The sequence below is a fragment of the Symsagittifera roscoffensis genome, chromosome 9 (assembly GCF_963678635.1).
Source record: "Symsagittifera roscoffensis chromosome 9, txSymRosc1.1, whole genome shotgun sequence".
Taxonomy (NCBI): Eukaryota; Metazoa; Xenacoelomorpha; order Acoela; family Convolutidae; genus Symsagittifera; species Symsagittifera roscoffensis.
Window position 1 is genome coordinate 36,253,521 of NC_087070.1, and position 10,967 is coordinate 36,264,487.

Below are 10,967 nucleotides of genomic sequence, written 5' to 3' on the forward strand. Positions count from 1 at the left end.
ATTTTTCCATCTTTGAAGAGCAATTCGAGGCACGAATTTTTCACTTGAAGTTAAGGATTTTAGATGAGACAGTTGATTATAGAAATTTTATGCCAAGTTTAGGACCGAATGCAAGCAGTGATCGAAAACAAGCTGCGATAGATAAAAGAAAAGAGGTTTTTGAAGAAAAACAGTTGCATATCTGGTACGAACTTGTGCAGGCTCTAGATAAGAAATCAGTTCTGTTTTTAAGACCTAATAAAGGCAATGGTAGCAAAGCTTGGGTTGTTTTACGGAAAAAGTTTAAGAGTTTTGAATGACCCAGGCTGCAAAAACTAATCTCCGAACTTACAACTTTGAAAAAGAATAGCAATGAAACAGTGATAGATTTTATGACTAGAGCAGGGGAGATTCAGTATAACTTAGAACAAGTGAACGAAGGAGTGAGTGAAAAAATGTTAATTTCAATTATTTTGAAAGGACTTCCAAAACAATTTGAAACTTTTTCTACTATAGCTAAGTTTAGTAGAGATGAGAAAAGTTTAGATGAGTTAAAAAGAGATTTAGTGAATTTTGATAGCGAGAGACAAGTAATCGAAAAAGAGCATGCATTTAATAGCGAGAACAGAGTTTGTTTCAAGTGTCATTAAAGAGGACATGTGTCGAAACTGTGCAGATAAAACTTAAGCAGCAGACGAGATAGTGAAGATAGAGCACGAGAAATTCAGTGCTATGAGTGCAAGGAGTTTGGACATATTGCAAAGTATTGCCAAGCAAAGAAAAAGTTCATTAGTAAGACTAAACAAGAACAGCAGAATCTAGTAGCTGAAACAGAGGCTCATTTTAGTTTCCTGAGCGGAGTGTCTCCGGGCGAGGATTTAGTTGTAGACTCTGGAGCTACCAGTAATATGATTAAGGATCGAGACATAATTGTTAGTTTAGATGAGAACTTCAAAGGATCGGTTAGCAATGCAAATTTCCGTGAATCAAAAATTTTAGGGAAAGGTGAAGTTAGATTCAGAGTGAAAGATGAGAAAGGCGAGTTTAAGATGATTGAGCTGAAGTATACTTTGTACGTTCCTGAAAACTCAAGAAATTTATGAGTGTATCAAAAATGAAGAAAGCAGGAGCAGAAGTTGTTTTTGGTGCGAGCTCGTTTGTTCGCCAGGGAAATAGATCAATTTACCCATTAAGAGAGGAAAATGGTCTCTTTTTATGGGAAACTTTTGTAGGAAAAGACGAGTGTTATGTAGTAAGCACATTGAAACAGTGGCATTGCAGGATGGGTCATAATAACTACAAAGATTTAAGTCATTTGGAGCAACATGTTGAAAACATGAAGATTAATGACTTTAAAATTGAGAATTGTAAAACTTGTGAGTTGAATAAAGCAAAAAAGAAGCCAGTCCCGAAAACTTTTTATACCAGGGCAACCATGACACTAGAATTTGTTCACACAGATATTTTAGGTCCTATCGACCCGCTAGCAGAGGATGGACATAGATATGCTATAGGTTTTGCGGACAGTTTTTCTAGATATCTGAAAATTTATTTCATGAAGACGAGAGATGAGGCAACAGAAAAGTTGGAAAGGTTCATTGCAGACATAGGAGTCCCTCAGACTTTAGTTTCAGACGGCACAGGAGAGTACATTGGTCAAGATTTTAGGCGAGGTTGTAGGAAACAAAAAATAAGACTGGAAACGTCGGCTCCTTATACCCCTCAAGAGTACGGAAAGATAGAAAGGTTGTGGGGAACAATTACTCCAATGGCTCGCTGCATGATTTTTGATGCGAATATAAAACTTATTGGCCTTATCCTCTTAGTATGGCTGCTAATCTCAAAAATATGTGTTTTCCTTCTGCTATAGGCAAAACACCCTACGAGTCAATGTATGAAAAAAAACCCTATCTTAATTTTGTGAAAACTTTCGGGTGTGTAGCGTATAGTTTTGTGGAAAAACAGTTTCGCAAAAAACTAGACAAAAACTCTAGAAGTGGAATTTTTCTGGGGACATCGGAAAATAGTAAAGCTTATCTGATAGGAATTGAGAGTGAAGGAAAACTCAAAGTGCAAAAGTCTAGAAACGTTAGTTTTGACGAATCTAAGTTCTACTTTGAGAAAAAGATAGAAAGTGACGAAGGAGAAAGTGTAGGTGATGAATTATTTTTTGGAGAAGTTCTCGAAAATATACCGAAAAGTGCTAAGGAAGCTTTAGCAGACCCTGACTGAAAAGAGGCAATGAAAAAAGAGTTTGATTCATTAGAGAAAAACAAAGTTTGGGAACTAGTTAGAAATAGAGGAGAGAAGCCTATAGGCAGCAGATGGCATTTTGCTTTGAAGTACGGACCTAATGGTGAAATTTCCAGGTTTAAGGCTAGGTTTGTTGCTAAAGGTTTTAGTCAAGTTGAGGGAAGGGATTTTCACGAAACGTATTCGCCTACAGCCAAGATGTCGATCATAAGAATAGTCCTGAATTTAGCAGTTCAAAATAGGTATCAGTTGAGACAGTTAGACGTTAAAACTGCATACTTGAATGCCACACTAGATGAGGAAATTCTTATGAAGCAACCTGAAGGGTTCGAGAAGTTTGATGAAGAAGGAAAACCTTTAGTTTGTCTTCTGAAGAAAAGTCTTTCTGGACTGAAGCAGTCCGGTAGAAACTGGCACAGGACTCTAAAAAGATATCTTGAGGAATTAGGCTTTGAAAATTCAGTTTTTGATGAGTGCTTGTTTGTTAGGAGGTTTGAGGGAGAGATAGAAGGTTTAATTTGCTTGTTGGTCGATGATATAGTGGTTTGTGGAGCAGACAAAAATTTCTGTAGCTGGTTTGGAAGCAATATCTCTGAAAAATTTGAGATAAGCGAGATAAGTGATCTTAAATGGTTCTTAGGAATGAAAACTGATTACTCAGGAAACGAAATTAGGATAAGCCAGGAGAAATATGTTGAAAAATTGATATCAAGATATAGAATGACCGAAACAAAGCCGATAATGACCACTATTGGTGAAAACGAAAAATTGACAGAAGAAGATTGACCTTTAGAAGGTAGTATAGAACAAGAAAATATGAAAAAATGTGACTATCGAGGACTTGTTGGTTGTCTTAATTACCTAGCTTTATCAAGTAGACCCGACATTTGCTTTGCAGCAAATCTTCTAAGTTCTTGTGTGGAAAACCCAGGTGAAAAGCATTGGAAAACCGGAAAAAATTGTCTTAGATATCTGCTAGGAACAAAAAGTTTACCTTTAGTATACATGAGGGATAGGGCCTTGAATCTTGTTAGCTATTCGGATGCGGACTGGGCTGGAAATATAGACAATAGGAGAAGTACCTCAGGATATTGTTTTAAACTCAGTGACAACTCAGGTGTAATCAGTTGGTCTAGCAGACTTCAGCGTTGTGTATCAACTTCAACAGCCGAAGCAGAACACAATGCTGTGGTCGAAACAGTAAAGGAAGGAATTCATTTACAGGGCATACTTAGCGACTTAGGCATAATTTGTAATAGGCTTTTAGAAGTTTTCGTTGATAACCAAGCTTGTATTGCCCTTAATAAACACTCAATGAACCACGGCAAGACGAAGCATTTTGCCATAAAACTACACTTCCCTCGAGAGTTAGTTGAACAGAAGAAGGTGACATTAACCTTTTTACCAACAGCAAACACGCCTGCAGACGCATTGACGAAAATTTTGGGAAATTGCAAAACTGCATTTTTCTGAGACATTCTACTAGGAACCACCTAATTTGAAAGGCGGGGTATTGGTGATTTTTCCTAACTGAACTGGAATTGATCTTTCTTGTTCAGTTCAAACTGAAAGATCACTTCCCGATTTTTGTTAAAATTAGCTGGTGAAACATGACCTTTAGTCACTGGTTCGAGCAACTTTGTGCGGGTGATTTACCATATATATTTGATCTGACTTGCTACCGGAATTATCACTCAAATCTTATTAATTCACTCCTTATTGATCAACCGTTTGTCGCTGCAATAACCTTGGTAACTTGGTCGCCTTTCGTCCTAAGGTCTTGGGCTCGAGTCTCGGCCGAACCTTGTTTTTTCAGCATGTATGAAATTGAAATTGTTTTCGTGTAGAAATTGAATTGTCGGACTTTCGTTTGTCTGCTGAAGTTTTGTCGGATTAAATGCCACATCACTGATTTTTTTATGCGGGAAGCAATTTTCAATATAATTGCAAATATCGTTCCTTGTAGTTTCAATGAGCATTTTAAAAACTGGTGTCTGCTCAAAAATTTACGTATTTGTGTCCGCATTCGTTAGTTTTGGTCCGTTGCAATTTTTATGTAGAAATATTTTGCTTAGAATGAACTTTTATCGAGACGTAAGATTTTTTTCCAGGCCTAATTTTTCAATGTGTTTTCCACATGTTTTTTTTAATGTTGTGTTGTATCGCAATTTATGCGAAGCTCAGCTTTGCCTCTGCGAAAACAAAAACTAATTATTAGAGACCATATTTTATATGTGTGTTGTATCTTCACGATAAATACCTCATTAGACGTGGTACAAATTGAATTTTATTAAAATTTTTAATGAATTCTGAAGTTCACTCGTGAAAAAAATGGCATCCCTGTAAAACGGATTAAACTATATCTGCTTTTTAAAAAAAATTTCAATGTCTCGAGAAAGATGCGTCTGAATTTTTTGCTGTTGATTTGAAAAAAAAGAATCACTGCTGTAGGTAGTCTTCAACTTCTGTATGATGCAGCTTTTAAAAAGCTTTGAATGGTATATTTTGAAATTAGGTGAAATCAATAGTGTGAACTCATTGCAGGCAGGTACTAAGACTGCTTTTTACATTTAATTCAGCAGGGGAGATATGCATAGTGGTAAAGGGTTCACTTTAAAACCTTTACACTGTGTAATCCATCCCCTGTCATTGCAATGAATGTGTGAGGATAAGCTCTCACTTGAATTCAAAGTTCAATTCTACCGCAGTAAAACTTGAACGTTCTTGTCACAAAAAGAGTTTCGCTGAACTTGAGTAGCAAAAAGAGCTTCGATCGACAATAAAAAACTCAGTCTGGAACATATAGAAGTGACAGAATTGGATTATGCTTGGAAAGGTTAGAAAGCTTCTCAAAAACCCTCTACGTGTTGTAGAAATCTCAATCATCCCTTTCATGTGAGAGAGCAATTGACTTGTTAGTCATTATTTGAAAATATTTTGATTTTTTTTATACAATTGCATTTAAAAATTCAAATTATGAAAATTTTATTATTGTTATAGTTGATGAATGACTAAGTAATGACCTAAAATGACCTAAGTAATGATAGTTTTAGCTTAATTTAATGTGCAAGCTATTTTAGTGTCCGAGGTATTTGTTTACTACTAGAAATTGATCCTTGAGATCATTTTAGGAGGGTGCAAGAAATTTTCTGGTTTCTCAGTTCTTTCTTTTCAGTTTTTGATTTTAGTTGAGTTCACGAAATTTTAACAAAAAGACTCGACTGCGCCTTAAATTTTGCGAAAAGAAGACCTAACAAACATTTCAAAGTCAAAAACTTGATTTAACTTTGCAACCAGAAATATTTGTCAAAATTGAATAACTAAATTAATTAAAAAGTTTGTTTTCAAAAGATTATGTGAACAGATATCTTCCGTGTTTTATGATTTTTATTTCGATTTGTGAAATGTTTCCTTGCATTATTTTGAGGATGCATTTTTGCAACTTATTCAAGAAATGCCCTCTGGACTTTTTAAAATGACGACAGTTGATTAGTCACAGAAACACAAAAATACTTGTTTGTTACCCTTAGTTGTGTATTTTTCTTTAATTATTATTGCCAGTCTAATGAATACAATATTCAACATATATCGAAGCTTTAGCATTTTAAAAAATGTATGAATACAAAATTATTTTACAAAAGATATATATTTTTAAACAGTTAAAAATCTACTCAATAAATTCTAGTTTTAATAATCTTCAATTAATTTTTTTTTAAATTGGCCTAGCACGTTTTTTTTTGAAAAACTCTTTCACGTGTTTAGCCTTGCGATGAGCAAATGTATTGCAATCGTGAGCTGGATTTTTCCGTAAATAACTTTGTTCATAGAATGATTGAATTAATTGTCATCTCCATCTCTAGTTCCCTCAACGAACAAACAGATGAAGAACATTATGTTACGTGTAAGTTTACCAACTCCAACTTTAGTAGTTTTTTTTTAAATTTTGTTTTCTCCCGTTTTTTGTTTATTAGGCTCGAAAGGCATTGGTTGATAAATTTTCGTCTCAAAGGCATCTGTTTTAGTCGTTTTAGGAGCAAAAATATTTGATTTCATTAATTTGAGATGTACTTGGATTTTTTGAGTTTTGGAGTTTTTCGAATAAAAACTTTTTTTTTCGGCGCAACGTGTGTCTGTTGAAGAGTTGTCGGCTGTGTTACCGCTTTACTACACAAGCAACTCTTGTGTAATAGTATGAAATCTCTTGTTTACCAACCTAAGTCGCAAATATTGTTGCATTATATTAACACAGACTTTTATATTACAGTTAGCACTTTAGCTTCAAGGTATTATGGATTTGTAGCGTAGAGGTGGAGAAGGGGATCAGCATTAAAATAAGAGGGTTCGAACTTGTTTCAACCTGTTTTTAATGTACTTTTTCGTATACTAGCGAAACTGCGTCCGTTCTACAATTGAGGCATGTTAATTGATGATTTATTTTTTCAAGTTGACAGGTACTGCTAATGCGTCATAATTGGCTTGCGTCACTTAGCAGTTATGTAGACTCATAATTGGCGTGCTTCTCTTCAGAAGTTTTGTAGACTTAAAGTTTTACTCATTCAGTTTTCCCAGTATTGTTATTGGTCATATTTTGCATGTGTATGCGAAGTGCAACTTCGCCTCTGTGTAAAATTTAGTTTCGATGCTTATTTATCATTCAATATTCTTACTTCTTGGCATATTTTCGTCAACGCAATTTTTAATCATGTTAAAGTAGGAAATTTTTAAAACATGTATTGTTTTATTTTTCTACAGCTTTATTCTTCAGTTTTGTCGTTCACTTTGTCAAGTAGGTTTTTATTGCAAGTTTATGGCTTTTTAAAAACTTTTAAAAAATTTTGAGAAATAATTCGATTTTTTTCATTTGTCGCTTAATCTGCAAGTAGTGAGAGTCATTCGTGTCAATCACAAGTGGTTTGAAGCTGTCTTGCCTCTGCCTCTGTGTTTTAATGAAATCGTGCACGGTTGCATTGCTGAGCTTCAATGATTTTGCATCTACAACGCTATCATTAGAAAAATAGTGGTGGTCAAACTTATCCGAATTGAAGCTACTTTAGCAATTGCGATCTCACCTTAACTGTCAATTAGGTTTTGATGATTGAACATTAAACATAAATATAATCATCGATTGAATGGAATAGTTAAAATTAGCTTGAGTCAAGTTAAACTTGATTAAAGTTAATTTCTTATGTTTTTGTCGAGCCTAGAGTCTGATCCTTAGGCTGGTAGCGCAGAGCCTAAAGAAACAACTTTGAGGAAAGATGAGTAAAAGTTTTAGAACGTTACCAAATGAACTGTTGGTTATATATAGTTCTCGCTGTCTTAGCGAGTTTTGCTGACTATAGGTTTTGCCCAAGTCAAAATATCAATTTGGATCAATTGCAAAATAAAACAAGACTGCTCGTATCAGGGCGAAGCCCTGAATGTTCCGACTGCCTTTAAGGTTTATGGAGCAGCAGTAAAAACATTAGAAAAATAAATGAAATAAAAAAAATGAAATTTTTTTTTCTAAAGTTTGAAATTTTTTTAATGAAAATCATCACCCCACACGCCATATAAAGTACAAAAGGATAGATTTCGCTCCTTGTAACAAATCAATTATGGCAAATAAGCTTCTTCCAATCAATTTGGAACGATTTATAAGACGGATTAAATCTCCGCTTACGCGTTAATAGCGCGAATTATATCGCGCGTTAATTGTCCCAAATTGGTCAAAATGGCCATCTTTAAACCCTCATAACTTTACGAAAAAGGATTGCAGGTAAACTATCTTTTCAAATTCAAGCTCAGGACAGCAATAGCTTACGAATGATATTTAAAAATTCCGTCAAAAGGGGCTAGTTAAAAAGTCGAAATTTGTCTGAAGAAAAAAAAAACCCACCCCGAGCACAAATATTCCGTTACTTTCGTATCGAAAGTCGGAACAATGACTGGCAAAAAGCGCAACAAAAAATTAGAGCTCTCGCTGCACACTCCCTCCATCTAGTATTCATAGATAATTTAAGCAGCACATAAATGTTTTTTTTTGGTCAGTTTGCGGCAAATTGCCGCAGTAATATACAATCCCGCGCGCATCCATTTAAGATAAAATGAGAACGAAATTTCACCAATAGGATTTCCCACAAATAAAACTCAAATTGAAGAAAGTTGATCGAAATTATACGAAAACAAGACTGCTCGTATCAGGGCGAAGCCCTGAACGTTCCGACTGCCTTTTAAGGTTTATGGAGCAGTAATAACATTAAAAAATTCAATGAAATAAAACAAAAAGAAAAAAAATTTTTGTTAAAATTTGAAATTTTTGATAAAAATCATCCCCCCACACGCCATATAAAGTACAAAAGGATAGATTTCGCTCCTTGTAACAAATTAAGCTTCTAGTGGCAATTAAGCTTCGTTCAACCAATTTGGAACGATTTATAAGACGGATTAAATGACCGCTTAAGCGTTAATAGTGCGAGTTATATCGCGCGTTAATTGTCCCAAATTGGGCAAAATAGCCAAAATGGCAATCTTTAAACCTTCATAACTTTACGAAAAATAATCACAGGTGAAATATCTTTTCAAATTTGAGCTCAGGACAACAATACCTTTCGAATGATATAAAAAAAATTCCGTCAAAAATGGCTAGTTAAAAAGTCGAAATTTGTCTGAAGAAAAAAAAACCACCCCGAGCACAAATATTCCGTTACTTTCGTATCGAAAGTCGGAACAATAATCTTTAATGCGTAGATGGTATGTTAGTATTAATTGATACCTGATATTTCAGCAACAATCGACACTTGATACTGCTTTTTAGTCTGTGAATTGATACCTCAATAATGAAGTTTTGTCAAAAATGAGTCCGTGTTTGGTGAAAAGGTGCCAGAAACTATAATATTAACCATAATCTCAATTTTCGTGTTATGGAAATTTTTAGTAATTTTGAGTTTTAAGGACCTAGCTAGAATTTAAATTCAAAAGATTATTCAACGTAGACGCACAGGTTGAAATTCAGCGATCTAATGCAAAATAACTGCACAGGAAACGTAGCAATTCCATTTTCTATACAATGTTAAACTAACGAAGATTCCCTCACCAAAATGAAACAACAAAAAAATAAGAAACAGGTATGAAGCTTATTCAAAACTAAATCCTTATTGTGAAAACTAAAAATTGAAAGAAAGGAAAACCGCCTAAATTTTTTTCTCAATATTTTGGCGTGTGATATAGAAATATCTTTTGATTACTAATACTTTATCAAGAATTTTCGGCGTTGCTGAAGCATTTTTTAGCGCTTTTTTGCTGCTATCGCTTTTTGAATTTTTAATGCTTATTTAACATTCAATTGTCTTGCTTTCATTTTTTCCTTAAATTTTTTTGGGCCAAATAAAACACAGATATGAGAATTTTGGTAAATCTAATTCTTTCGAATTGGCGGCTTTCCTCTCAATTTATGTCGGCTGGCTTGTCATGTTATATTACTATTTTATCGCAAGTGAATCGACGCTCCGCTTCGTCTTTGTTTGAAAATTGATTGCAAAGGTCTTTGTGCATAGAATAAAAACTGTTCACAGTTTTATCTTGAAAAGTTCTGCCAGACCCAATGTGAAAATATACTGAATGAACTTTTTATTCATCGTATAAACGTATTTTTTTTGGATGAATCCCAGTTATTTTAATGTAAGGATAACATTCTTATGATCCCTATTTTTTCTGATTTTTCTGAGTTTTGCCTTTATGAGATTCGGTGCTCGTGCTTCTTATTCTTGTTGAATGAAATACTGTATTTAAACTCGCGAGCTTGCGAGCGTTAATATGTTAGTTAGAACCTTCTTTTTTCTAACTTAACTCGCCAATAAAAGTTTCCCGTAAAAGTGTTCATTTGGTAGCACTTTTGCTATAATCACGATCTGTTGCATTGGAAGTTTCTTAGCATTTGTTCTCTGCGTTATTTGAAGCTAGTGTTTGTTATTGATTAAGCATCCGTGGCTGAGTGGTTAGGAGGTCATAATCTCTAGGTTGCAGATCCAATTCGAGCCGTAAGCCGAAATTTTACTAATTCGAGGCTTATTTCTACTTTTCTTATTGCACTTTACAGAGCTGCTTTTTTTGTGGTCAGTCTAGTGTTTGCGAAGCGCAGCTTTGCTTCAGTGTTGTTTTTTTCCTTCATCACTGTATTAACCAATTCTATTCAAGCAACCTCTTCGTTTTCATTTTTTCACTCAACCACTTTTTTCCGACCTAACCAAAGAAACGGTAAACACGCCGCTTTTACTGAATAAAATTGGCTCCAAAAATGAATTTTAGTGAAACGAGGCCAAAAATTCTGTTGCTGGATTTTTGGAGCGCGCTCGCTTGCTCAAATTGATCATGTCGAAACATTTTTAGCTCAATCACAAAATGAGGAACCCCTTGGACTGTAAGAGGTCCGAAATCCTGTAGCACTGTTTGCCCGCACTCTTTTCTAAAAACCCCAATTAGCTCGTATGTTCTGTTGCTGTTGTGGATAGAAGTTTTTTTTACTCACACAACAAGTTGTTTTCTTCAAAATGATGCCAAAACTGAAACTAGTTTTGTATTTTTGCGAGGTTGATTGTTGATTTGGTTGATTTTGAATATTGCAAAGATTTGGCAATCAAACTAGGCCATTAAATGTTCAATAGGTGAAACTTCAGGATTCAAATATTTGACCGAAGCTTTGTTGTACATAGTTTTGCAATGAAGAATCAACCATGTTGACGGTAAGTCTTCAATAA

General features: G+C 34.6%; 1 protein-coding gene across 1 annotated transcript in view; it reads right to left on the reverse strand.

Moving 5' to 3' along the window:
• The window catches only part of LOC134853941 (prohibitin 1-like), a 331,804-nt gene that overhangs the window by 234,839 nt on the left and 85,998 nt on the right, over window positions 1-10,967 (reverse strand). The gene's annotated exons all lie outside the window — the stretch shown is intronic.